A 23,962-nucleotide genomic window follows, 5' to 3' on the forward strand; every position below is an offset into this window, starting at 1 on the left:
AATGTTCTATCAATATTGTAAGTAACAGAATAGAGGCTTGGAGATTGCAATGTACCTCTATCAGGGCAAAAAGCATGAAACACAAAATAAAAAATTGTTGTAAATGTGATAAGTGATTTGAACACACCTTTGCCATTAATTAAGGTCTAAAATCCATTGGCGGTAAGATTTCTGAGGACAAAGTTTTGACTATGACCATGAAAAATGATTTCTATTAACTATTTTATATAAATAGGGTTCATCTTGGACAAATTATTTGATATCTTTTCTGATATTGCTGGTCTGAAATCTATTAGTGGTCACGTGAGTTATGAAAGCTTATTTTGAAAAAAAAAAAACAGAATACTCCACTCAACAAGAAAGGTAAAATTTGAATGCAGTCAAGTTTGTTAGACAAAGTGCTGCATCTCTTAGATTGCAATGCCATGCTCTCAAAACAAACATCAATAAAAATGCCCTGTGTGAGGATTGAACTCACGACCTTCAGATTATGAGACAGACGCGCTACCTACTGCGCTAACAAGGCTCCTGCCTTATTTACTTCATTTTTGACATGGTGGGATTATTTTTGTTTAACAAAATAATGTCAGTGAAATGTTTTTTTTTATATTATATGAAACAGTGAAGGACGCAATCGACATCTTCCCATATGGTCTAGCGGTTAGGATTCCTGGTTTTCTCCCAGGCGGCCCGGGTTTGACTCCCGGTATGGGAATACAACCCTATTGCTGTTTTAAGACAGATTCAAAAACAGAGGACCAAAAGATAATAATTGCAGCCAAGTGTTTCCTTCTGTCTGATTGGTACTTGATGTGGTCCCAATTGCACATGTGTGTTGCTTCTTCCAGTTATGACAATATTTATGCCATTATCATTTGTCTTTAACTGAAGACAGGTAAAATTTAAGATGTCCTGAATCTTTGTGAGAAATGGAATTGTGGCTCTTTGATTGCATTGCAAAGCTCTGAGGGAATCAAATCACAAAGAAGACTAGAACAATGCCTTGTGCTCCACTTTCTTCTGTATTGATTCCAATTCTGAGAAATAAATTATCACAATTCCCACTATTCTTGCTCTGAAATCATTCAGAAATAAACAAAAGATTGAGGGCACATGTCATCTTAGAAACAGAAAACTCCACCAATTCTTAGAGGAAAAATTTCCAAATGTTCTATCAATATTGTAAGTAACAGAATAGAGGCTTGGAGATTGCAATGTACCTCTATCAGGGCAAAAAGCATGAAACACAAAATAAAAAATTGTTGTAAATGTGATAAGTGATTTGAACACACCTTTGCCATTAATTAAGGTCTAAAATCCATTGGCAGTAAGATTTCTGAGGACAAAGTTTTGACTATGACCATGAAAAATGATTTCTATTAACTATTTTATATAAATAGGGTCCATCTTGGACAAATTATTTGATATCTTTTCTGATATTGCTGGTCTGAAATCTATTAGTGGTCACGTGAGTTATGAAAGCTTATTTTGAAAAAAAAAAAAACAATACTCCACTCAACAAGAAAGGTAAAATTTGAATGCAGTCAAGTTTGTTAGACAAAGTGCTGCATCTCTTAGATTGCAATGCCATGCTCTCAAAACAAACATCAATAAAAATGCCCTGTGTGAGGATTGAACTCACGACCTTCAGATTATGAGACTGACGCGCTACCTACTGCGCTAACAAGGCTCCTGCCTTATTTGCTTCATTTTTGAAATGGTGGGATTATTTTTGTTTAACAAAATAATGTCAGTGAAATGTTTTTTTTTTATATTATATGAAACAGTGAAGGACGCAATCGACATCTTCCCATATGGTCTAGCGGTTAGGATTCCTGGTTTTCACCCAATACAACCCTATTGCTGTTTTAAGACAGATTCAAAAACAGAGGACCAAAAGATAATAATTGCAGCCAAGTGTTTCCTTCTGTCTGATTGGTACTTGATGTGGTCCCAATTGCACATGTGTGTTGCTTCTTCCAGTTATGACAATATTTATGCCATTATCATTTGTCTTTAACTGAAGACAGGTAAAATTTAAGATGTCCTGAATCTTTGTGAGAAATGGAATTGTGGCTCTTTGATTGCATTGCAAAGCTCTGAGGGAATCAAATCACAAAGAAGACTAGAACAATGCCTTGTGCTCCACTTTCTTCTGTATTGATTCCAATTCAGAGAAATAAATTATCACAATTCCCACTATTCTTGCTCTGAAATCATTCAGAAATAAACAAAAGATTGAGGGCACATGTCATCTTAGAAACAGAAAACTCCACCAATTCTTAGAGGAAAAATTTCCAAATGTTCTATCAATATTGTAAGTAACAGAATAGAGGCTTGGAGATTGCAATGTACCTCTATCAGGGCAAAAAGCATGAAACACAAAATAAAAAATTGTTGTAAATGTGATAAGTGATTTGAACACACCTTTGCCATTAATTAAGGTCTAAAATCCATTGGCGGTAAGATTTCTGAGGACAAAGTTTTGACTATGACCATGAAAAATGATTTCTATTAACTATTTTATATAAATAGGGTCCATCTTGGACAAATTATTTGATATCTTTTCTGATATTGCTGGTCTGAAATCTATTAGTGGTCACGTGAGTTATGAAAGCTTATTTTGAAAAAAAAAAAACAGAATACTCCACTCAACAAGAAAGGTAAAATTTGAATGCAGTCAAGTTTGTTAGACAAAGTGCTGCATCTCTTAGATTGCAATGCCATGCTCTCAAAACAAACATCAATAAAAATGCCCTGTGTGAGGATTGAACTCACAACCTTCAGATTCTGAGACTGACGCGCTACCTACTGCGCTAACAAGGCTCCTGCTTTATTTTCTTCATTTTTGAAATGGTGGGATTATTTTTGTTTAACAAAATAATGTCAGTGAAATGTTTTTTTTTATATTATATGAAACAGTGAAGGACGCAATCGACATCTTCCCATATGGTCTAGCGGTTAGGATTCCTGGTTTTCACCCAGGCGGCCCGGGTTTGACTCCCGGTATGGGAATACAACCCTATTGCTGTTTTAAGACAGATTCAAAAACAGAGGACCAAAAGATAATAATTGCAGCCAAGTGTTTCCTTCTGTCTGATTGGTACTTGATGTGGTCCCAATTGCACATGTGTGTTGCTTCTTCCAGTTATGACAATATTTATGCCATTATCATTTGTCTTTAACTGAAGACAGGTAAAATTTAAGATGTCCTGAATCTTTGTGAGAAATGGAATTGTGGCTCTTTGATTGCATTGCAAAGCTCTGAGGGAATCAAATCACAAAGAAGACTAGAACAATGCCTTGTGCTCCACTTTCTTCTGTATTGATTCCAATTCAGAGAAATAAATTATCACAATTCCCACTATTCTTGCTCTGAAATCATTCAGAAATAAACAAAAGATTGAGGGCACATGTCATCTTAGAAACAGAAAACTCCACCAATTCTTAGAGGAAAAATTTCCAAATGTTCTATCAATATTGTAAGTAACAGAATAGAGGCTTGGAGATTGCAATGTACCTCTATCAGGGCAAAAAGCATGAAACACAAAATAAAAAATTGTTGTAAATGTGATAAGTGATTTGAACACACCTTTGCCATTAATTAAGGTCTAAAATCCATTGGCGGTAAGATTTCTGAGGACAAAGTTTTGACTATGACCATGAAAAATGATTTCTATTAACTATTTTATATAAATAGGGTTCATCTTGGACAAATTATTTGATATCTTTTCTGATATTGCTGGTCTGAAATCTATTAGTGGTCACGTGAGTTATGAAAGCTTATTTTGAAAAAAAAAAAACAGAATACTCCACTCAACAAGAAAGGTAAAATTTGAATGCAGTCAAGTTTGTTAGACAAAGTGCTGCATCTCTTAGATTGCAATGCCATGCTCTCAAAACAAACATCAATAAAAATGCCCTGTGTGAGGATTGAACTCACGACCTTCAGATTATGAGACAGACGCGCTACCTACTGCGCTAACAAGGCTCCTGCCTTATTTACTTCATTTTTGACATGGTGGGATTATTTTTGTTTAACAAAATAATGTCAGTGAAATGTTTTTTTTTATATTATATGAAACAGTGAAGGACGCAATCGACATCTTCCCATATGGTCTAGCGGTTAGGATTCCTGGTTTTCTCCCAGGCGGCCCGGGTTTGACTCCCGGTATGGGAATACAACCCTATTGCTGTTTTAAGACAGATTCAAAAACAGAGGACCAAAAGATAATAATTGCAGCCAAGTGTTTCCTTCTGTCTGATTGGTACTTGATGTGGTCCCAATTGCACATGTGTGTTGCTTCTTCCAGTTATGACAATATTTATGCCATTATCATTTGTCTTTAACTGAAGACAGGTAAAATTTAAGATGTCCTGAATCTTTGTGAGAAATGGAATTGTGGCTCTTTGATTGCATTGCAAAGCTCTGAGGGAATCAAATCACAAAGAAGACTAGAACAATGCCTTGTGCTCCACTTTCTTCTGTATTGATTCCAATTCAGAGAAATAAATTATCACAATTCCCACTATTCTTGCTCTGAAATCATTCAGAAATAAACAAAAGATTGAGGGCACATGTCATCTTAGAAACAGAAAACTCCACCAATTCTTAGAGGAAAAATTTCCAAATGTTCTATCAATATTGTAAGTAACAGAATAGAGGCTTGGAGATTGCAATGTACCTCTATCAGGGCAAAAAGCATGAAACACAAAATAAAAAATTGTTGTAAATGTGATAAGTGATTTGAACACACCTTTGCCATTAATTAAGGTCTAAAATCCATTGGCGGTAAGATTTCTGAGGACAAAGTTTTGACTATGACCATGAAAAATGATTTCTATTAACTATTTTATATAAATAGGGTCCATCTTGGACAAATTATTTGATATCTTTTCTGATATTGCTGGTCTGAAATCTATTAGTGGTCACGTGAGTTATGAAAGCTTATTTTGAAAAAAAAAAAACAGAATACTCCAATCAACAAGAAAGGTAAAATTTGAATGCAGTCAAGTTTGTTAGACAAAGTGCTGCATCTCTTAGATTGCAATGCCATGCTCTCAAAACAAACATCAATAAAAATGCCCTGTGTGAGGATTGAACTCACGACCTTCAGATTATGAGACTGACGCGCTACCTACTGCGCTAACAAGGCTCCTGCCTTATTTACTTCATTTTTGACATGGTGGGATTATTTTTGTTTAACAAAATAATGTCAGTGAAATGTTTTTTTTTATATTATATGAAACAGTGAAGGACGCAATCGACATCTTCCCATATGGTCTAGCGGTTAGGATTCCTGGTTTTCACCCAATACAACCCTATTGCTGTTTTAAGACAGATTCAAAACAGAGGACCAAAAGATAATAATTGCAGCCAAGTGTTTCCTTCTGTCTGATTGGTACTTGATGTGGTCCCAATTGCACATGTGTGTTGCTTCTTCCAGTTATGACAATATTTATGCCATTATCATTTGTCTTTAACTGAAGACAGGTAAAATTTAAGATGTCCTGAATCTTTGTGAGAAATGGAATTGTGGCTCTTTGATTGCATTGCAAAGCTCTGAGGGAATCAAATCACAAAGAAGACTAGAACAATGCCTTGTGCTCCACTTTCTTCTGTATTGATTCCAATTCTGAGAAATAAATTATCACAATTCCCACTATTCTTGCTCTGAAATCATTCAGAAATAAACAAAAGATTGAGGGCACATGTCATCTTAGAAACAGAAAACTCCACCAATTCTTAGAGGAAAAATTTCCAAATGTTCTATCAATATTGTAAGTAACAGAATAGAGGCTTGGAGATTGCAATGTACCTCTATCAGGGCAAAAAGCATGAAACACAAAATAAAAAATTGTTGTAAATGTGATAAGTGATTTGAACACACCTTTGCCATTAATTAAGGTCTAAAATCCATTGGCGGTAAGATTTCTGAGGACAAAGTTTTGACTATGACCATGAAAAATGATTTCTATTAACTATTTTATATAAATAGGGTCCATCTTGGACAAATTATTTGATATCTTTTCTGATATTGCTGGTCTGAAATCTATTAGTGGTCACGTGAGTTATGAAAGCTTATTTTGAAAAAAAAAAAACAGAATACTCCACTCAACAAGAAAGGTAAAATTTGAATGCAGTCAAGTTTGTTAGACAAAGTGCTGCATCTCTTAGATTGCAATGCCATGCTCTCAAAACAAACATCAATAAAAATGCCCTGTGTGAGGATTGAACTCACGACCTTCAGATTATGAGACAGACGCGCTACCTACTGCGCTAACAAGGCTCCTGCCTTATTTACTTCATTTTTGACATGGTGGGATTATTTTTGTTTAACAAAATAATGTCAGTGAAATGTTTTTTTTTATATTATATGAAACAGTGAAGGACGCAATCGACATCTTCCCATATGGTCTAGCGGTTAGGATTCCTGGTTTTCTCCCAGGCGGCCCGGGTTTGACTCCCGGTATGGGAATACAACCCTATTGCTGTTTTAAGACAGATTCAAAAACAGAGGACCAAAAGATAATAATTGCAGCCAAGTGTTTCCTTCTGTCTGATTGGTACTTGATGTGGTCCCAATTGCACATGTGTGTTGCTTCTTCCAGTTATGACAATATTTATGCCATTATCATTTGTCTTTAACTGAAGACAGGTAAAATTTAAGATGTCCTGAATCTTTGTGAGAAATGGAATTGTGGCTCTTTGATTGCATTGCAAAGCTCTGAGGGAATCAAATCACAAAGAAGACTAGAACAATGCCTTGTGCTCCACTTTCTTCTGTATTGATTCCAATTCAGAGAAATAAATTATCACAATTCCCACTATTCTTGCTCTGAAATCATTCAGAAATAAACAAAAGATTGAGGGCACATGTCATCTTAGAAACAGAAAACTCCACCAATTCTTAGAGGAAAAATTTCCAAATGTTCTATCAATATTGTAAGTAACAGAATAGAGGCTTGGAGATTGCAATGTACCTCTATCAGGGCAAAAAGCATGAAACACAAAATAAAAAATTGTTGTAAATGTGATAAGTGATTTGAACACACCTTTGCCATTAATTAAGGTCTAAAATCCATTGGCGGTAAGATTTCTGAGGACAAAGTTTTGACTATGACCATGAAAAATGATTTCTATTAACTATTTTATATAAATAGGGTTCATCTTGGACAAATTATTTGATATCTTTTCTGATATTGCTGGTCTGAAATCTATTAGTGGTCACGTGAGTTATGAAAGCTTATTTTGAAAAAAAAAAAACAGAATACTCCACTCAACAAGAAAGGTAAAATTTGAATGCAGTCAAGTTTGTTAGACAAAGTGCTGCATCTCTTAGATTGCAATGCCATGCTCTCAAAACAAACATCAATAAAAATGCCCTGTGTGAGGATTGAACTCACGACCTTCAGATTATGAGACAGACGCGCTACCTACTGCGCTAACAAGGCTCCTGCCTTATTTACTTCATTTTTGACATGGTGGGATTATTTTTGTTTAACAAAATAATGTCAGTGAAATGTTTTTTTTTATATTATATGAAACAGTGAAGGACGCAATCGACATCTTCCCATATGGTCTAGCGGTTAGGATTCCTGGTTTTCTCCCAGGCGGCCCGGGTTTGACTCCCGGTATGGGAATACAACCCTATTGCTGTTTTAAGACAGATTCAAAAACAGAGGACCAAAAGATAATAATTGCAGCCAAGTGTTTCCTTCTGTCTGATTGGTACTTGATGTGGTCCCAATTGCACATGTGTGTTGCTTCTTCCAGTTATGACAATATTTATGCCATTATCATTTGTCTTTAACTGAAGACAGGTAAAATTTAAGATGTCCTGAATCTTTGTGAGAAATGGAATTGTGGCTCTTTGATTGCATTGCAAAGCTCTGAGGGAATCAAATCACAAAGAAGACTAGAACAATGCCTTGTGCTCCACTTTCTTCTGTATTGATTCCAATTCTGAGAAATAAATTATCACAATTCCCACTATTCTTGCTCTGAAATCATTCAGAAATAAACAAAAGATTGAGGGCACATGTCATCTTAGAAACAGAAAACTCCACCAATTCTTAGAGGAAAAATTTCCAAATGTTCTATCAATATTGTAAGTAACAGAATAGAGGCTTGGAGATTGCAATGTACCTCTATCAGGGCAAAAAGCATGAAACACAAAATAAAAAATTGTTGTAAATGTGATAAGTGATTTGAACACACCTTTGCCATTAATTAAGGTCTAAAATCCATTGGCAGTAAGATTTCTGAGGACAAAGTTTTGACTATGACCATGAAAAATGATTTCTATTAACTATTTTATATAAATAGGGTCCATCTTGGACAAATTATTTGATATCTTTTCTGATATTGCTGGTCTGAAATCTATTAGTGGTCACGTGAGTTATGAAAGCTTATTTTGAAAAAAAAAAAAACAATACTCCACTCAACAAGAAAGGTAAAATTTGAATGCAGTCAAGTTTGTTAGACAAAGTGCTGCATCTCTTAGATTGCAATGCCATGCTCTCAAAACAAACATCAATAAAAATGCCCTGTGTGAGGATTGAACTCACGACCTTCAGATTATGAGACTGACGCGCTACCTACTGCGCTAACAAGGCTCCTGCCTTATTTGCTTCATTTTTGAAATGGTGGGATTATTTTTGTTTAACAAAATAATGTCAGTGAAATGTTTTTTTTTTATATTATATGAAACAGTGAAGGACGCAATCGACATCTTCCCATATGGTCTAGCGGTTAGGATTCCTGGTTTTCACCCAATACAACCCTATTGCTGTTTTAAGACAGATTCAAAAACAGAGGACCAAAAGATAATAATTGCAGCCAAGTGTTTCCTTCTGTCTGATTGGTACTTGATGTGGTCCCAATTGCACATGTGTGTTGCTTCTTCCAGTTATGACAATATTTATGCCATTATCATTTGTCTTTAACTGAAGACAGGTAAAATTTAAGATGTCCTGAATCTTTGTGAGAAATGGAATTGTGGCTCTTTGATTGCATTGCAAAGCTCTGAGGGAATCAAATCACAAAGAAGACTAGAACAATGCCTTGTGCTCCACTTTCTTCTGTATTGATTCCAATTCAGAGAAATAAATTATCACAATTCCCACTATTCTTGCTCTGAAATCATTCAGAAATAAACAAAAGATTGAGGGCACATGTCATCTTAGAAACAGAAAACTCCACCAATTCTTAGAGGAAAAATTTCCAAATGTTCTATCAATATTGTAAGTAACAGAATAGAGGCTTGGAGATTGCAATGTACCTCTATCAGGGCAAAAAGCATGAAACACAAAATAAAAAATTGTTGTAAATGTGATAAGTGATTTGAACACACCTTTGCCATTAATTAAGGTCTAAAATCCATTGGCGGTAAGATTTCTGAGGACAAAGTTTTGACTATGACCATGAAAAATGATTTCTATTAACTATTTTATATAAATAGGGTCCATCTTGGACAAATTATTTGATATCTTTTCTGATATTGCTGGTCTGAAATCTATTAGTGGTCACGTGAGTTATGAAAGCTTATTTTGAAAAAAAAAAAACAGAATACTCCACTCAACAAGAAAGGTAAAATTTGAATGCAGTCAAGTTTGTTAGACAAAGTGCTGCATCTCTTAGATTGCAATGCCATGCTCTCAAAACAAACATCAATAAAAATGCCCTGTGTGAGGATTGAACTCACAACCTTCAGATTCTGAGACTGACGCGCTACCTACTGCGCTAACAAGGCTCCTGCTTTATTTTCTTCATTTTTGAAATGGTGGGATTATTTTTGTTTAACAAAATAATGTCAGTGAAATGTTTTTTTTTATATTATATGAAACAGTGAAGGACGCAATCGACATCTTCCCATATGGTCTAGCGGTTAGGATTCCTGGTTTTCACCCAGGCGGCCCGGGTTTGACTCCCGGTATGGGAATACAACCCTATTGCTGTTTTAAGACAGATTCAAAAACAGAGGACCAAAAGATAATAATTGCAGCCAAGTGTTTCCTTCTGTCTGATTGGTACTTGATGTGGTCCCAATTGCACATGTGTGTTGCTTCTTCCAGTTATGACAATATTTATGCCATTATCATTTGTCTTTAACTGAAGACAGGTAAAATTTAAGATGTCCTGAATCTTTGTGAGAAATGGAATTGTGGCTCTTTGATTGCATTGCAAAGCTCTGAGGGAATCAAATCACAAAGAAGACTAGAACAATGCCTTGTGCTCCACTTTCTTCTGTATTGATTCCAATTCAGAGAAATAAATTATCACAATTCCCACTATTCTTGCTCTGAAATCATTCAGAAATAAACAAAAGATTGAGGGCACATGTCATCTTAGAAACAGAAAACTCCACCAATTCTTAGAGGAAAAATTTCCAAATGTTCTATCAATATTGTAAGTAACAGAATAGAGGCTTGGAGATTGCAATGTACCTCTATCAGGGCAAAAAGCATGAAACACAAAATAAAAAATTGTTGTAAATGTGATAAGTGATTTGAACACACCTTTGCCATTAATTAAGGTCTAAAATCCATTGGCGGTAAGATTTCTGAGGACAAAGTTTTGACTATGACCATGAAAAATGATTTCTATTAACTATTTTATATAAATAGGGTTCATCTTGGACAAATTATTTGATATCTTTTCTGATATTGCTGGTCTGAAATCTATTAGTGGTCACGTGAGTTATGAAAGCTTATTTTGAAAAAAAAAAAACAGAATACTCCACTCAACAAGAAAGGTAAAATTTGAATGCAGTCAAGTTTGTTAGACAAAGTGCTGCATCTCTTAGATTGCAATGCCATGCTCTCAAAACAAACATCAATAAAAATGCCCTGTGTGAGGATTGAACTCACGACCTTCAGATTATGAGACAGACGCGCTACCTACTGCGCTAACAAGGCTCCTGCCTTATTTACTTCATTTTTGACATGGTGGGATTATTTTTGTTTAACAAAATAATGTCAGTGAAATGTTTTTTTTTATATTATATGAAACAGTGAAGGACGCAATCGACATCTTCCCATATGGTCTAGCGGTTAGGATTCCTGGTTTTCTCCCAGGCGGCCCGGGTTTGACTCCCGGTATGGGAATACAACCCTATTGCTGTTTTAAGACAGATTCAAAAACAGAGGACCAAAAGATAATAATTGCAGCCAAGTGTTTCCTTCTGTCTGATTGGTACTTGATGTGGTCCCAATTGCACATGTGTGTTGCTTCTTCCAGTTATGACAATATTTATGCCATTATCATTTGTCTTTAACTGAAGACAGGTAAAATTTAAGATGTCCTGAATCTTTGTGAGAAATGGAATTGTGGCTCTTTGATTGCATTGCAAAGCTCTGAGGGAATCAAATCACAAAGAAGACTAGAACAATGCCTTGTGCTCCACTTTCTTCTGTATTGATTCCAATTCAGAGAAATAAATTATCACAATTCCCACTATTCTTGCTCTGAAATCATTCAGAAATAAACAAAAGATTGAGGGCACATGTCATCTTAGAAACAGAAAACTCCACCAATTCTTAGAGGAAAAATTTCCAAATGTTCTATCAATATTGTAAGTAACAGAATAGAGGCTTGGAGATTGCAATGTACCTCTATCAGGGCAAAAAGCATGAAACACAAAATAAAAAATTGTTGTAAATGTGATAAGTGATTTGAACACACCTTTGCCATTAATTAAGGTCTAAAATCCATTGGCGGTAAGATTTCTGAGGACAAAGTTTTGACTATGACCATGAAAAATGATTTCTATTAACTATTTTATATAAATAGGGTCCATCTTGGACAAATTATTTGATATCTTTTCTGATATTGCTGGTCTGAAATCTATTAGTGGTCACGTGAGTTATGAAAGCTTATTTTGAAAAAAAAAAAACAGAATACTCCAATCAACAAGAAAGGTAAAATTTGAATGCAGTCAAGTTTGTTAGACAAAGTGCTGCATCTCTTAGATTGCAATGCCATGCTCTCAAAACAAACATCAATAAAAATGCCCTGTGTGAGGATTGAACTCACGACCTTCAGATTATGAGACTGACGCGCTACCTACTGCGCTAACAAGGCTCCTGCCTTATTTACTTCATTTTTGACATGGTGGGATTATTTTTGTTTAACAAAATAATGTCAGTGAAATGTTTTTTTTTATATTATATGAAACAGTGAAGGACGCAATCGACATCTTCCCATATGGTCTAGCGGTTAGGATTCCTGGTTTTCACCCAATACAACCCTATTGCTGTTTTAAGACAGATTCAAAACAGAGGACCAAAAGATAATAATTGCAGCCAAGTGTTTCCTTCTGTCTGATTGGTACTTGATGTGGTCCCAATTGCACATGTGTGTTGCTTCTTCCAGTTATGACAATATTTATGCCATTATCATTTGTCTTTAACTGAAGACAGGTAAAATTTAAGATGTCCTGAATCTTTGTGAGAAATGGAATTGTGGCTCTTTGATTGCATTGCAAAGCTCTGAGGGAATCAAATCACAAAGAAGACTAGAACAATGCCTTGTGCTCCACTTTCTTCTGTATTGATTCCAATTCTGAGAAATAAATTATCACAATTCCCACTATTCTTGCTCTGAAATCATTCAGAAATAAACAAAAGATTGAGGGCACATGTCATCTTAGAAACAGAAAACTCCACCAATTCTTAGAGGAAAAATTTCCAAATGTTCTATCAATATTGTAAGTAACAGAATAGAGGCTTGGAGATTGCAATGTACCTCTATCAGGGCAAAAAGCATGAAACACAAAATAAAAAATTGTTGTAAATGTGATAAGTGATTTGAACACACCTTTGCCATTAATTAAGGTCTAAAATCCATTGGCGGTAAGATTTCTGAGGACAAAGTTTTGACTATGACCATGAAAAATGATTTCTATTAACTATTTTATATAAATAGGGTCCATCTTGGACAAATTATTTGATATCTTTTCTGATATTGCTGGTCTGAAATCTATTAGTGGTCACGTGAGTTATGAAAGCTTATTTTGAAAAAAAAAAAACAGAATACTCCACTCAACAAGAAAGGTAAAATTTGAATGCAGTCAAGTTTGTTAGACAAAGTGCTGCATCTCTTAGATTGCAATGCCATGCTCTCAAAACAAACATCAATAAAAATGCCCTGTGTGAGGATTGAACTCACAACCTTCAGATTCTGAGACTGACGCGCTACCTACTGCGCTAACAAGGCTCCTGCTTTATTTTCTTCATTTTTGAAATGGTGGGATTATTTTTGTTTAACAAAATAATGTCAGTGAAATGTTTTTTTTTATATTATATGAAACAGTGAAGGACGCAATCGACATCTTCCCATATGGTCTAGCGGTTAGGATTCCTGGTTTTCACCCAGGCGGCCCGGGTTTGACTCCCGGTATGGGAATACAACCCTATTGCTGTTTTAAGACAGATTCAAAAACAGAGGACCAAAAGATAATAATTGCAGCCAAGTGTTTCCTTCTGTCTGATTGGTACTTGATGTGGTCCCAATTGCACATGTGTGTTGCTTCTTCCAGTTATGACAATATTTATGCCATTATCATTTGTCTTTAACTGAAGACAGGTAAAATTTAAGATGTCCTGAATCTTTGTGAGAAATGGAATTGTGGCTCTTTGATTGCATTGCAAAGCTCTGAGGGAATCAAATCACAAAGAAGACTAGAACAATGCCTTGTGCTCCACTTTCTTCTGTATTGATTCCAATTCTGAGAAATAAATTATCACAATTCCCACTATTCTTGCTCTGAAATCATTCAGAAATAAACAAAAGATTGAGGGCACATGTCATCTTAGAAACAGAAAACTCCACCAATTCTTAGAGGAAAAATTTCCAAATGTTCTATCAATATTGTAAGTAACAGAATAGAGGCTTGGAGATTGCAATGTACCTCTATCAGGGCAAAAAGCATGAAACACAAAATAAAAAATTGTTGTAAATGTGATAAGTGATTTGAACACACCTTTGCCATTAATTAAGGTCTAAAATCCATTGGCAGTAAGATTTCTGAGGACAAAGTTTTGACTATGACCATGAAAAATGATTTCTATTAACTATTTTATATAAATAGGGTCCATCTTGGACAAATTATTTGATATCTTTTCTGATATTGCTGGTCTGAAATCTATTAGTGGTCACGTGAGTTATGAAAGCTTATTTTGAAAAAAAAAAAAACAATACTCCACTCAACAAGAAAGGTAAAATTTGAATGCAGTCAAGTTTGTTAGACAAAGTGCTGCATCTCTTAGATTGCAATGCCATGCTCTCAAAACAAACATCAATAAAAATGCCCTGTGTGAGGATTGAACTCACGACCTTCAGATTATGAGACTGACGCGCTACCTACTGCGCTAACAAGGCTCCTGCCTTATTTGCTTCATTTTTGAAATGGTGGGATTATTTTTGTTTAACAAAATAATGTCAGTGAAATGTTTTTTTTTATATTATATGAAACAGTGAAGGACGCAATCAACATCTTCCCATATGGTCTAGCGGTTAGGATTCCTGGTTTTCACCCAGGCGGCCCGGGTTCGACTCCCGGTATGGGAATGCAACCTTATTGCTGTTTTAAGACAGATTCAAAAACAGAGGACCAAAAGATAATAATTGCAGCCAAGTGTTTCCTTCTGTCTGATTGGTACCTGATGTGGTCCCAATTGCACATGTGTGTTACTTCTTCCAGTTATGACAATATTTATGCCATTAGCATTTGTCTTTAACTGAAGACAGGTAAAATTTAAGATGTCCTGAATCTTTGTGAGAAATGGAATTGTGGCTCTATGATTGCATTGCAAAGCTCTGAGGGAATAAAATCACAAAGAAGACTAGAACAATGCCTTGTGCTCCACTTTCTTCTGTATTGATTCCAATTCAGAGAAATAAATTATCACAATTCCCACTATTCTTGCTCTGAAATCATTCAGAAATAAACAAAAGATTGAGGGCACATGTCATCTTAGAAACAGAAAACTCCACCAATTCTTAGAGGAAAAATTTCCAAATGTTCTATCAATATTGTAAGTAACAGAATAGAGGCTTGGAGATTGCAATGTACCTCTATCAGGGCAAAAAGCATGAAACACAAAATAAAAAATTGTTGTAAATGTGATAAGTGATTTGAACACACCTTTGCCATTAATTAAGGTCTAAAATCCATTGGCGGTAAGATTTCTGAGGACAAAGTTTTGACTATGACCATGAAAAATGATTTCTATTAACTATTTTATATAAATAGGGTCCATCTTGGACAAATTATTTGATATCTTTTCTGATATTGCTGGTCTGAAATCTATTAGTGGTCACGTGAGTTATGAAAGCTTATTTTGAAAAAAAAAAAACAGAATACTCCACTCAACAAGAAAGGTAAAATTTGAATGCAGTCAAGTTTGTTAGACAAAGTGCTGCATCTCTTAGATTGCAATGCCATGCTCTCAAAACAAACATCAATAAAAATGCCCTGTGTGAGGATTGAACTCACGACCTTCAGATTATGAGACTGACGCACTACCTACTGCGCTAACAAGGCTCCTGCCTTATTTGCTTCATTTTTGAAATGGTGGGATTATTTTTGTTTAACAAAATAATGTCAGTGAAATGTTTTTTTTTTATATTATATGAAACAGTGAAGGACGCAATCGACATCTTCCCATATGGTCTAGCGGTTAGGATTCCTGGTTTTCACCCAATACAACCCTATTGCTGTTTTAAGACAGATTCAAAAACAGAGGACCAAAAGATAATAATTGCAGCCAAGTGTTTCCTTCTGTCTGATTGGTACTTGATGTGGTCCCAATTGCACATGTGTGTTGCTTCTTCCAGTTATGACAATATTTATGCCATTATCATTTGTCTTTAACTGAAGACAGGTAAAATTTAAGATGTCCTGAATCTTTGTGAGAAATGGAATTGTGGCTCTTTGATTGCATTGCAAAGCTCTGAGGGAATCAAATCACAAAGAAGACTAGAACAATGCCTTGTGCTCCACTTTCTTCTGTATTGATTCCAATTCTGAGAAATAAATTATCACAATTCCCACTATTCTTGCTCTGAAATCATTCAGAAATAAACAAAAGATTGAGGGCACATGTCATCTTAGAAACAGAAAACTCCACCAATTCTTAGAGGAAAAATTTCCAAATGTTCTATCAATATTGTAAGTAACAGAATAGAGGCTTGGAGATTGCAATGTACCTCTATCAGGGCAAAAAGCATGAAACACAAAATAAAAAATTGTTGTAAATGTGATAAGTGATTTGAACACACCTTTGCCATTAATTAAGGTCTAAAATCCATTGGCAGTAAGATTTCTGAGGACAAAGTTTTGACTATGACCATGAAAAATGATTTCTATTAACTATTTTATATAAATAGGGTCCATCTTGGACAAATTATTTGATATCTTTTCTGATATTGCTGGTCTGAAATCTATTAGTGGTCACGTGAGTTATGAAAGCTTATTTTGAAAAAAAAAAAAACAATACTCCACTCAACAAGAAAGGTAAAATTTGAATGCAGTCAAGTTTGTTAGACAAAGTGCTGCATCTCTTAGATTGCAATGCCATGCTCTCAAAACAAACATCAATAAAAATGCCCTGTGTGAGGATTGAACTCACGACCTTCAGATTATGAGACTGACGCGCTACCTACTGCGCTAACAAGGCTCCTGACTTATTTACTTCATTTTTGACATGGTGTGATTATTTTTGTTTAACAAAATAATGTCAGTGAAATGTTTTTTTTTATATTATATGAAACAGTGAAGGACGCAATCGACATCTTCCCATATGGTCTAGCGGTTAGGATTCCTGGTTTTCTCCCAGGCGGCCCGGGTTTGACTCCCGGTATGGGAATACAACCCTATTGCTGTTTTAAGACAGATTCAAAAACAGAGGACCAAAAGATAATAATTGCAGCCAAGTGTTTCCTTCTGTCTGATTGGTACTTGATGTGGTCCCAATTGCACATGTGTGTTGCTTCTTCCAGTTATGACAATATTTATGCCATTATCATTTGTCTTTAACTGAAGACAGGTAAAATTTAAGATGTCCTGAATCTTTGTGAGAAATGGAATTGTGGCTCTTTGATTGCATTGCAAAGCTCTGAGGGAATCAAATCACAAAGAAGACTAGAACAATGCCTTGTGCTCCACTTTCTTCTGTATTGATTCCAATTCAGAGAAATAAATTATCACAATTCCCACTATTCTTGCTCTGAAATCATTCAGAAATAAACAAAAGATTGAGGGCACATGTCATCTTAGAAACAGAAAACTCCACCAATTCTTAGAGGAAAAATTTCCAAATGTTCTATCAATATTGTAAGTAACAGAATAGAGGCTTGGAGATTGCAATGTACCTCTATCAGGGCAAAAAGCATGAAACACAAAATAAAAAATTGTTGTAAATGTGATAAGTGATTTGAACACACCTTTGCCATTAATTAAGGTCTAAAATCCATTGGCGGTAAGATTTCTGAGGACAAAGTTTTGACTATGACCATGAAAAATGATTTCTATTAACTATTTTATATAAATAGGGTCCATCTTGGACAAATTATTTGATATCTTTTCTGATATTGCTGGTCTGAAATCTATTAGTGGTCACGTGAGTTATGAAAGCTTATTTTGAAAAAAAAAAAACAGAATACTCCACTCAACAAGAAAGGTAAAATTTGAATGCAGTCAAGTTTGTTAGACAAAGTGCTGCATCTCTTAGATTGCAATGCCATGCTCTCAAAACAAACATCAATAAAAATGCCCTGTGTGAGGATTGAACTCACAACCTTCAGATTCTGAGACTGACGCGCTACCTACTGCGCTAACAAGGCTCCTGCTTTATTTTCTTCATTTTTGAAATGGTGGGATTATTTTTGTTTAACAAAATAATGTCAGTGAAATGTTTTTTTTTATATTATATGAAACAGTGAAGGACGCAATCGACATCTTCCCATATGGTCTAGCGGTTAGGATTCCTGGTTTTCACCCAATACAACCCTATTGCTGTTTTAAGACAGATTCAAAACAGAGGACCAAAAGATAATAATTGCAGCCAAGTGTTTCCTTCTGTCTGATTGGTACTTGATGTGGTCCCAATTGCACATGTGTGTTGCTTCTTCCAGTTATGACAATATTTATGCCATTATCATTTGTCTTTAACTGAAGACAGGTAAAATTTAAGATGTCCTGAATCTTTGTGAGAAATGGAATTGTGGCTCTTTGATTGCATTGCAAAGCTCTGAGGGAATCAAATCACAAAGAAGACTAGAACAATGCCTTGTGCTCCACTTTCTTCTGTATTGATTCCAATTCTGAGAAATAAATTATCACAATTCCCACTATTCTTGCTCTGAAATCATTCAGAAATAAACAAAAGATTGAGGGCACATGTCATCTTAGAAACAGAAAACTCCACCAATTCTTAGAGGAAAAATTTCCAAATGTTCTATCAATATTGTAAGTAACAGAATAGAGGCTTGGAGATTGCAATGTACCTCTATCAGGGCAAAAAGCATGAAACACAAAATAAAAAATTGTTGTAAATGTGATAAGTGATTTGAACACACCTTTGCCATTAATTAAGGTCTAAAATCCATTGGCGGTAAGATTTCTGAGGACAAAGTTTTGACTATGACCATGAAAAATGATTTCTATTAACTATTTTATATAAATAGGGTCCATCTTGGACAAATTATTTGATATCTTTTCTGATATTGCTGGTCTGAAATCTATTAGTGGTCACGTGAGTTATGAAAGCTTATTTTGAAAAAAAAAAAACAGAATACTCCACTCAACAAGAAAGGTAAAATTTGAATGCAGTCAAGTTTGTTAGACAAAGTGCTGCATCTCTTAGATTGCAATGCCATGCTCTCAAAACAAACATCAATAAAAATGCCCTGTGTGAGGATTGAACTCACAACCTTCAGATTCTGAGACTGACGCGCTACCTACTGCGCTAACAAGGCTCCTGCTTTATTTTCTTCATTTTTGAAATGGTGGGATTATTTTTGTTTAACAAAATAATGTCAGTGAAATGTTTTTTTTTATATTATATGAAACAGTGAAGGACGCAATCGACATCTTCCCATATGGTCTAGCGGTTAGGATTCCTGGTTTTCACCCAGGCGGCCCGGGTTTGACTCCCGGTATGGGAATACAACCCTATTGCTGTTTTAAGACAGATTCAAAAACAGAGGACCAAAAGATAATAATTGCAGCCAAGTGTTTCCTTCTGTCTGATTGGTACTTGATGTGGTCCCAATTGCACATGTGTGTTGCTTCTTCCAGTTATGACAATATTTATGCCATTATCATTTGTCTTTAACTGAAGACAGGTAAAATTTAAGATGTCCTGAATCTTTGTGAGAAATGGAATTGTGGCTCTTTGATTGCATTGCAAAGCTCTGAGGGAATCAAATCACAAAGAAGACTAGAACAATGCCTTGTGCTCCACTTTCTTCTGTATTGATTCCAATTCTGAGAAATAAATTATCACAATTCCCACTATTCTTGCTCTGAAATCATTCAGAAATAAACAAAAGATTGAGGGCACATGTCATCTTAGAAACAGAAAACTCCACCAATTCTTAGAGGAAAAATTTCCAAATGTTCTATCAATATTGTAAGTAACAGAATAGAGGCTTGGAGATTGCAATGTACCTCTATCAGGGCAAAAAGCATGAAACACAAAATAAAAAATTGTTGTAAATGTGATAAGTGATTTGAACACACCTTTGCCATTAATTAAGGTCTAAAATCCATTGGCAGTAAGATTTCTGAGGACAAAGTTTTGACTATGACCATGAAAAATGATTTCTATTAACTATTTTATATAAATAGGGTCCATCTTGGACAAATTATTTGATATCTTTTCTGATATTGCTGGTCTGAAATCTATTAGTGGTCACGTGAGTTATGAAAGCTTATTTTGAAAAAAAAAAAAACAATACTCCACTCAACAAGAAAGGTAAAATTTGAATGCAGTCAAGTTTGTTAGACAAAGTGCTGCATCTCTTAGATTGCAATGCCATGCTCTCAAAACAAACATCAATAAAAATGCCCTGTGTGAGGATTGAACTCACGACCTTCAGATTATGAGACTGACGCGCTACCTACTGCGCTAACAAGGCTCCTGCCTTATTTGCTTCATTTTTGAAATGGTGGGATTATTTTTGTTTAACAAAATAATGTCAGTGAAATGTTTTTTTTTATATTATATGAAACAGTGAAGGACGCAATCAACATCTTCCCATATGGTCTAGCGGTTAGGATTCCTGGTTTTCACCCAGGCGGCCCGGGTTCGACTCCCGGTATGGGAATGCAACCTTATTGCTGTTTTAAGACAGATTCAAAAACAGAGGACCAAAAGATAATAATTGCAGCCAAGTGTTTCCTTCTGTCTGATTGGTACCTGATGTGGTCCCAATTGCACATGTGTGTTACTTCTTCCAGTTATGACAATATTTATGCCATTAGCATTTGTCTTTAACTGAAGACAGGTAAAATTTAAGATGTCCTGAATCTTTGTGAGAAATGGAATTGTGGCTCTATGATTGCATTGCAAAGCTCTGAGGGAATAAAATCACAAAGAAGACTAGAACAATGCCTTGTGCTCCACTTTCTTCTGTATTGATTCCAATTCAGAGAAATAAATTATCACAATTCCCACTATTCTTGCTCTGAAATCATTCAGAAATAAACAAAAGATTGAGGGCACATGTCATCTTAGAAACAGAAAACTCCACCAATTCTTAGAGGAAAAATTTCCAAATGTTCTATCAATATTGTAAGTAACAGAATAGAGGCTTGGAGATTGCAATGTACCTCTATCAGGGCAAAAAGCATGAAACACAAAATAAAAAATTGTTGTAAATGTGATAAGTGATTTGAACACACCTTTGCCATTAATTAAGGTCTAAAATCCATTGGCGGTAAGATTTCTGAGGACAAAGTTTTGACTATGACCATGAAAAATGATTTCTATTAACTATTTTATATAAATAGGGTCCATCTTGGACAAATTATTTGATATCTTTTCTGATATTGCTGGTCTGAAATCTATTAGTGGTCACGTGAGTTATGAAAGCTTATTTTGAAAAAAAAAAAACAGAATACTCCACTCAACAAGAAAGGTAAAATTTGAATGCAGTCAAGTTTGTTAGACAAAGTGCTGCATCTCTTAGATTGCAATGCCATGCTCTCAAAACAAACATCAATAAAAATGCCCTGTGTGAGGATTGAACTCACGACCTTCAGATTATGAGACTGACGCACTACCTACTGCGCTAACAAGGCTCCTGCCTTATTTGCTTCATTTTTGAAATGGTGGGATTATTTTTGTTTAACAAAATAATGTCAGTGAAATGTTTTTTTTTTATATTATATGAAACAGTGAAGGACGCAATCGACATCTTCCCATATGGTCTAGCGGTTAGGATTCCTGGTTTTCACCCAATACAACCCTATTGCTGTTTTAAGACAGATTCAAAAACAGAGGACCAAAAGATAATAATTGCAGCCAAGTGTTTCCTTCTGTCTGATTGGTACTTGATGTGGTCCCAATTGCACATGTGTGTTGCTTCTTCCAGTTATGACAATATTTATGCCATTATCATTTGTCTTTAACTGAAGACAGGTAAAATTTAAGATGTCCTGAATCTTTGTGAGAAATGGAATTGTGGCTCTTTGATTGCATTGCAAAGCTCTGAGGGAATCAAATCACAAAGAAGACTAGAACAATGCCTTGTGCTCCACTTTCTTCTGTATTGATTCCAATTCTGAGAAATAAATTATCACAATTCCCACTATTCTTGCTCTGAAATCATTCAGAAATAAACAAAAGATTGAGGGCACATGTCATCTTAGAAACAGAAAACTCCACCAATTCTTAGAGGAAAAATTTCCAAATGTTCTATCAATATTGTAAGTAACAGAATAGAGGCTTGGAGATTGCAATGTACCTCTATCAGGGCAAAAAGCATGAAACACAAAATAAAAAATTGTTGTAAATGTGATAAGTGATTTGAACACACCTTTGCCATTAATTAAGGTCTAAAATCCATTGGCAGTAAGATTTCTGAGGACAAAGTTTTGACTATGACCATGAAAAATGATTTCTATTAACTATTTTATATAAATAGGGTCCATCTTGGACAAATTATTTGATATCTTTTCTGATATTGCTGGTCTGAAATCTATTAGTGGTCACGTGAGTTATGAAAGCTTATTTTGAAAAAAAAAAAAACAATACTCCACTCAACAAGAAAGGTAAAATTTGAATGCAGTCAAGTTTGTTAGACAAAGTGCTGCATCTCTTAGATTGCAATGCCATGCTCTCAAAACAAACATCAATAAAAATGCCCTGTGTGAGGATTGAACTCACGACCTTCAGATTATGAGACTGACGCGCTACCTACTGCGCTAACAAGGCTCCTGACTTATTTACTTCATTTTTGACATGGTGTGATTATTTTTGTTTAACAAAATAATGTCAGTGAAATGTTTTTTTTTATATTATATGAAACAGTGAAGGACGCAATCGACATCTTCCCATATGGTCTAGCGGTTAGGATTCCTGGTTTTCTCCCAGGCGGCCCGGGTTTGACTCCCGGTATGGGAATACAACCCTATTGCTGTTTTAAGACAGATTCAAAAACAGAGGACCAAAAGATAATAATTGCAGCCAAGTGTTTCCTTCTGTCTGATTGGTACTTGATGTGGTCCCAATTGCACATGTGTGTTGCTTCTTCCAGTTATGACAATATTTATGCCATTATCATTTGTCTTTAACTGAAGACAGGTAAAATTTAAGATGTCCTGAATCTTTGTGAGAAATGGAATTGTGGCTCTTTGATTGCATTGCAAAGCTCTGAGGGAATCAAATCACAAAGAAGACTAGAACAATGCCTTGTGCTCCACTTTCTTCTGTATTGATTCCAATTCAGAGAAATAAATTATCACAATTCCCACTATTCTTGCTCTGAAATCATTCAGAAATAAACAAAAGATTGAGGGCACATGTCATCTTAGAAACAGAAAACTCCACCAATTCTTAGAGGAAAAATTTCCAAATGTTCTATCAATATTGTAAGTAACAGAATAGAGGCTTGGAGATTGCAATGTACCTCTATCAGGGCAAAAAGCATGAAACACAAAATAAAAAATTGTTGTAAATGTGATAAGTGATTTGAACACACCTTTGCCATTAATTAAGGTCTAAAATCCATTGGCGGTAAGATTTCTGAGGACAAAGTTTTGACTATGACCATGAAAAATGATTTCTATTAACTATTTTATATAAATAGGGTCCATCTTGGACAAATTATTTGATATCTTTTCTGATATTGCTGGTCTGAAATCTATTAGTGGTCACGTGAGTTATGAAAGCTTATTTTGAAAAAAAAAAAACAGAATACTCCACTCAACAAGAAAGGTAAAATTTGAATGCAGTCAAGTTTGTTAGACAAAGTGCTGCATCTCTTAGATTGCAATGCCATGCTCTCAAAACAAACATCAATAAAAATGCCCTGTGTGAGGATTGAACTCACAACCTTCAGATTCTGAGACTGACGCGCTACCTACTGCGCTAACAAGGCTCCTGCTTTATTTTCTTCATTTTTGAAATGGTGGGATTATTTTTGTTTAACAAAATAATGTCAGTGAAATGTTTTTTTTTATATTATATGAAACAGTGAAGGACGCAATCGACATCTTCCCATATGGTCTAGCGGTTAGGATTCCTGGTTTTCTCCCAGGCGGCCCGGGTTTGACTCCCGGTATGGGAATACAACCCTATTGCTGTTTTAAGACAGATTCAAAAACAGAGGACCAAAAGATAATAATTGCAGCCAAGTGTTTCCTTCTGTCTGATTGGTACTTGATGTGGTCCCAATTGCACATGTGTGTTGCTTCTTCCAGTTATGACAATATTTATGCCATTATCATTT

At 35.2% G+C, this 23,962-nt stretch overlaps 35 non-coding genes across 35 annotated transcripts; 14 read left to right on the forward strand and 21 right to left on the reverse strand.

The window, feature by feature from the left end:
- Positions 1-453: 453 nt before the first annotated feature.
- TRNAM-CAU (transfer RNA methionine (anticodon CAU)) lies at positions 454-526 on the reverse strand. The gene has a single exon. It is a non-coding gene; the product is annotated as a tRNA-Met (tRNA).
- A 117-nt stretch (positions 527-643) lies between these two features.
- Positions 644-715, forward strand: TRNAE-UUC (transfer RNA glutamic acid (anticodon UUC)). Its single transcript has one exon. It is a non-coding gene; the product is annotated as a tRNA-Glu (tRNA).
- A 902-nt stretch (positions 716-1,617) lies between these two features.
- On the reverse strand, positions 1,618-1,690 carry TRNAM-CAU (transfer RNA methionine (anticodon CAU)). The gene has a single exon. It is a non-coding gene; the product is annotated as a tRNA-Met (tRNA).
- Positions 1,691-2,753: 1,063 nt separating this feature from the next.
- On the reverse strand, positions 2,754-2,826 carry TRNAL-CAG (transfer RNA leucine (anticodon CAG)). Its single transcript has one exon. It is a non-coding gene; the product is annotated as a tRNA-Leu (tRNA).
- A 117-nt stretch (positions 2,827-2,943) lies between these two features.
- TRNAE-UUC (transfer RNA glutamic acid (anticodon UUC)) lies at positions 2,944-3,015 on the forward strand. The gene has a single exon. It is a non-coding gene; the product is annotated as a tRNA-Glu (tRNA).
- Positions 3,016-3,918: 903 nt separating this feature from the next.
- Positions 3,919-3,991, reverse strand: TRNAM-CAU (transfer RNA methionine (anticodon CAU)). The gene has a single exon. It is a non-coding gene; the product is annotated as a tRNA-Met (tRNA).
- Positions 3,992-4,108: 117 nt separating this feature from the next.
- Positions 4,109-4,180, forward strand: TRNAE-UUC (transfer RNA glutamic acid (anticodon UUC)). Its single transcript has one exon. It is a non-coding gene; the product is annotated as a tRNA-Glu (tRNA).
- Positions 4,181-5,083: 903 nt separating this feature from the next.
- TRNAM-CAU (transfer RNA methionine (anticodon CAU)) lies at positions 5,084-5,156 on the reverse strand. The gene has a single exon. It is a non-coding gene; the product is annotated as a tRNA-Met (tRNA).
- A 1,061-nt stretch (positions 5,157-6,217) lies between these two features.
- Positions 6,218-6,290, reverse strand: TRNAM-CAU (transfer RNA methionine (anticodon CAU)). The gene has a single exon. It is a non-coding gene; the product is annotated as a tRNA-Met (tRNA).
- A 117-nt stretch (positions 6,291-6,407) lies between these two features.
- TRNAE-UUC (transfer RNA glutamic acid (anticodon UUC)) lies at positions 6,408-6,479 on the forward strand. Its single transcript has one exon. It is a non-coding gene; the product is annotated as a tRNA-Glu (tRNA).
- A 903-nt stretch (positions 6,480-7,382) lies between these two features.
- TRNAM-CAU (transfer RNA methionine (anticodon CAU)) lies at positions 7,383-7,455 on the reverse strand. The gene has a single exon. It is a non-coding gene; the product is annotated as a tRNA-Met (tRNA).
- A 117-nt stretch (positions 7,456-7,572) lies between these two features.
- TRNAE-UUC (transfer RNA glutamic acid (anticodon UUC)) lies at positions 7,573-7,644 on the forward strand. The gene has a single exon. It is a non-coding gene; the product is annotated as a tRNA-Glu (tRNA).
- A 902-nt stretch (positions 7,645-8,546) lies between these two features.
- TRNAM-CAU (transfer RNA methionine (anticodon CAU)) lies at positions 8,547-8,619 on the reverse strand. Its single transcript has one exon. It is a non-coding gene; the product is annotated as a tRNA-Met (tRNA).
- Positions 8,620-9,682: 1,063 nt separating this feature from the next.
- Positions 9,683-9,755, reverse strand: TRNAL-CAG (transfer RNA leucine (anticodon CAG)). The gene has a single exon. It is a non-coding gene; the product is annotated as a tRNA-Leu (tRNA).
- Positions 9,756-9,872: 117 nt separating this feature from the next.
- Positions 9,873-9,944, forward strand: TRNAE-UUC (transfer RNA glutamic acid (anticodon UUC)). Its single transcript has one exon. It is a non-coding gene; the product is annotated as a tRNA-Glu (tRNA).
- Positions 9,945-10,847: 903 nt separating this feature from the next.
- On the reverse strand, positions 10,848-10,920 carry TRNAM-CAU (transfer RNA methionine (anticodon CAU)). The gene has a single exon. It is a non-coding gene; the product is annotated as a tRNA-Met (tRNA).
- A 117-nt stretch (positions 10,921-11,037) lies between these two features.
- TRNAE-UUC (transfer RNA glutamic acid (anticodon UUC)) lies at positions 11,038-11,109 on the forward strand. The gene has a single exon. It is a non-coding gene; the product is annotated as a tRNA-Glu (tRNA).
- Positions 11,110-12,012: 903 nt separating this feature from the next.
- On the reverse strand, positions 12,013-12,085 carry TRNAM-CAU (transfer RNA methionine (anticodon CAU)). Its single transcript has one exon. It is a non-coding gene; the product is annotated as a tRNA-Met (tRNA).
- A 1,061-nt stretch (positions 12,086-13,146) lies between these two features.
- On the reverse strand, positions 13,147-13,219 carry TRNAL-CAG (transfer RNA leucine (anticodon CAG)). The gene has a single exon. It is a non-coding gene; the product is annotated as a tRNA-Leu (tRNA).
- A 117-nt stretch (positions 13,220-13,336) lies between these two features.
- On the forward strand, positions 13,337-13,408 carry TRNAE-UUC (transfer RNA glutamic acid (anticodon UUC)). Its single transcript has one exon. It is a non-coding gene; the product is annotated as a tRNA-Glu (tRNA).
- A 902-nt stretch (positions 13,409-14,310) lies between these two features.
- On the reverse strand, positions 14,311-14,383 carry TRNAM-CAU (transfer RNA methionine (anticodon CAU)). Its single transcript has one exon. It is a non-coding gene; the product is annotated as a tRNA-Met (tRNA).
- Positions 14,384-14,500: 117 nt separating this feature from the next.
- Positions 14,501-14,572, forward strand: TRNAE-UUC (transfer RNA glutamic acid (anticodon UUC)). The gene has a single exon. It is a non-coding gene; the product is annotated as a tRNA-Glu (tRNA).
- A 903-nt stretch (positions 14,573-15,475) lies between these two features.
- Positions 15,476-15,548, reverse strand: TRNAM-CAU (transfer RNA methionine (anticodon CAU)). The gene has a single exon. It is a non-coding gene; the product is annotated as a tRNA-Met (tRNA).
- Positions 15,549-16,610: 1,062 nt separating this feature from the next.
- On the reverse strand, positions 16,611-16,683 carry TRNAM-CAU (transfer RNA methionine (anticodon CAU)). Its single transcript has one exon. It is a non-coding gene; the product is annotated as a tRNA-Met (tRNA).
- Positions 16,684-16,800: 117 nt separating this feature from the next.
- On the forward strand, positions 16,801-16,872 carry TRNAE-UUC (transfer RNA glutamic acid (anticodon UUC)). The gene has a single exon. It is a non-coding gene; the product is annotated as a tRNA-Glu (tRNA).
- A 903-nt stretch (positions 16,873-17,775) lies between these two features.
- TRNAL-CAG (transfer RNA leucine (anticodon CAG)) lies at positions 17,776-17,848 on the reverse strand. Its single transcript has one exon. It is a non-coding gene; the product is annotated as a tRNA-Leu (tRNA).
- A 1,061-nt stretch (positions 17,849-18,909) lies between these two features.
- Positions 18,910-18,982, reverse strand: TRNAL-CAG (transfer RNA leucine (anticodon CAG)). The gene has a single exon. It is a non-coding gene; the product is annotated as a tRNA-Leu (tRNA).
- A 117-nt stretch (positions 18,983-19,099) lies between these two features.
- Positions 19,100-19,171, forward strand: TRNAE-UUC (transfer RNA glutamic acid (anticodon UUC)). Its single transcript has one exon. It is a non-coding gene; the product is annotated as a tRNA-Glu (tRNA).
- Positions 19,172-20,073: 902 nt separating this feature from the next.
- Positions 20,074-20,146, reverse strand: TRNAM-CAU (transfer RNA methionine (anticodon CAU)). The gene has a single exon. It is a non-coding gene; the product is annotated as a tRNA-Met (tRNA).
- A 117-nt stretch (positions 20,147-20,263) lies between these two features.
- On the forward strand, positions 20,264-20,335 carry TRNAE-UUC (transfer RNA glutamic acid (anticodon UUC)). The gene has a single exon. It is a non-coding gene; the product is annotated as a tRNA-Glu (tRNA).
- Positions 20,336-21,238: 903 nt separating this feature from the next.
- Positions 21,239-21,311, reverse strand: TRNAM-CAU (transfer RNA methionine (anticodon CAU)). Its single transcript has one exon. It is a non-coding gene; the product is annotated as a tRNA-Met (tRNA).
- Positions 21,312-22,373: 1,062 nt separating this feature from the next.
- TRNAM-CAU (transfer RNA methionine (anticodon CAU)) lies at positions 22,374-22,446 on the reverse strand. The gene has a single exon. It is a non-coding gene; the product is annotated as a tRNA-Met (tRNA).
- Positions 22,447-22,563: 117 nt separating this feature from the next.
- Positions 22,564-22,635, forward strand: TRNAE-UUC (transfer RNA glutamic acid (anticodon UUC)). The gene has a single exon. It is a non-coding gene; the product is annotated as a tRNA-Glu (tRNA).
- Positions 22,636-23,538: 903 nt separating this feature from the next.
- TRNAL-CAG (transfer RNA leucine (anticodon CAG)) lies at positions 23,539-23,611 on the reverse strand. Its single transcript has one exon. It is a non-coding gene; the product is annotated as a tRNA-Leu (tRNA).
- Positions 23,612-23,728: 117 nt separating this feature from the next.
- TRNAE-UUC (transfer RNA glutamic acid (anticodon UUC)) lies at positions 23,729-23,800 on the forward strand. Its single transcript has one exon. It is a non-coding gene; the product is annotated as a tRNA-Glu (tRNA).
- Positions 23,801-23,962: the final 162 nt, after the last annotated feature.

Source organism: Taudactylus pleione, unplaced genomic scaffold (assembly GCF_031769625.1).
Source record: "Taudactylus pleione unplaced genomic scaffold, aTauple2 ptg000248l, whole genome shotgun sequence".
Taxonomy (NCBI): Eukaryota; Metazoa; Chordata; class Amphibia; order Anura; family Myobatrachidae; genus Taudactylus; species Taudactylus pleione.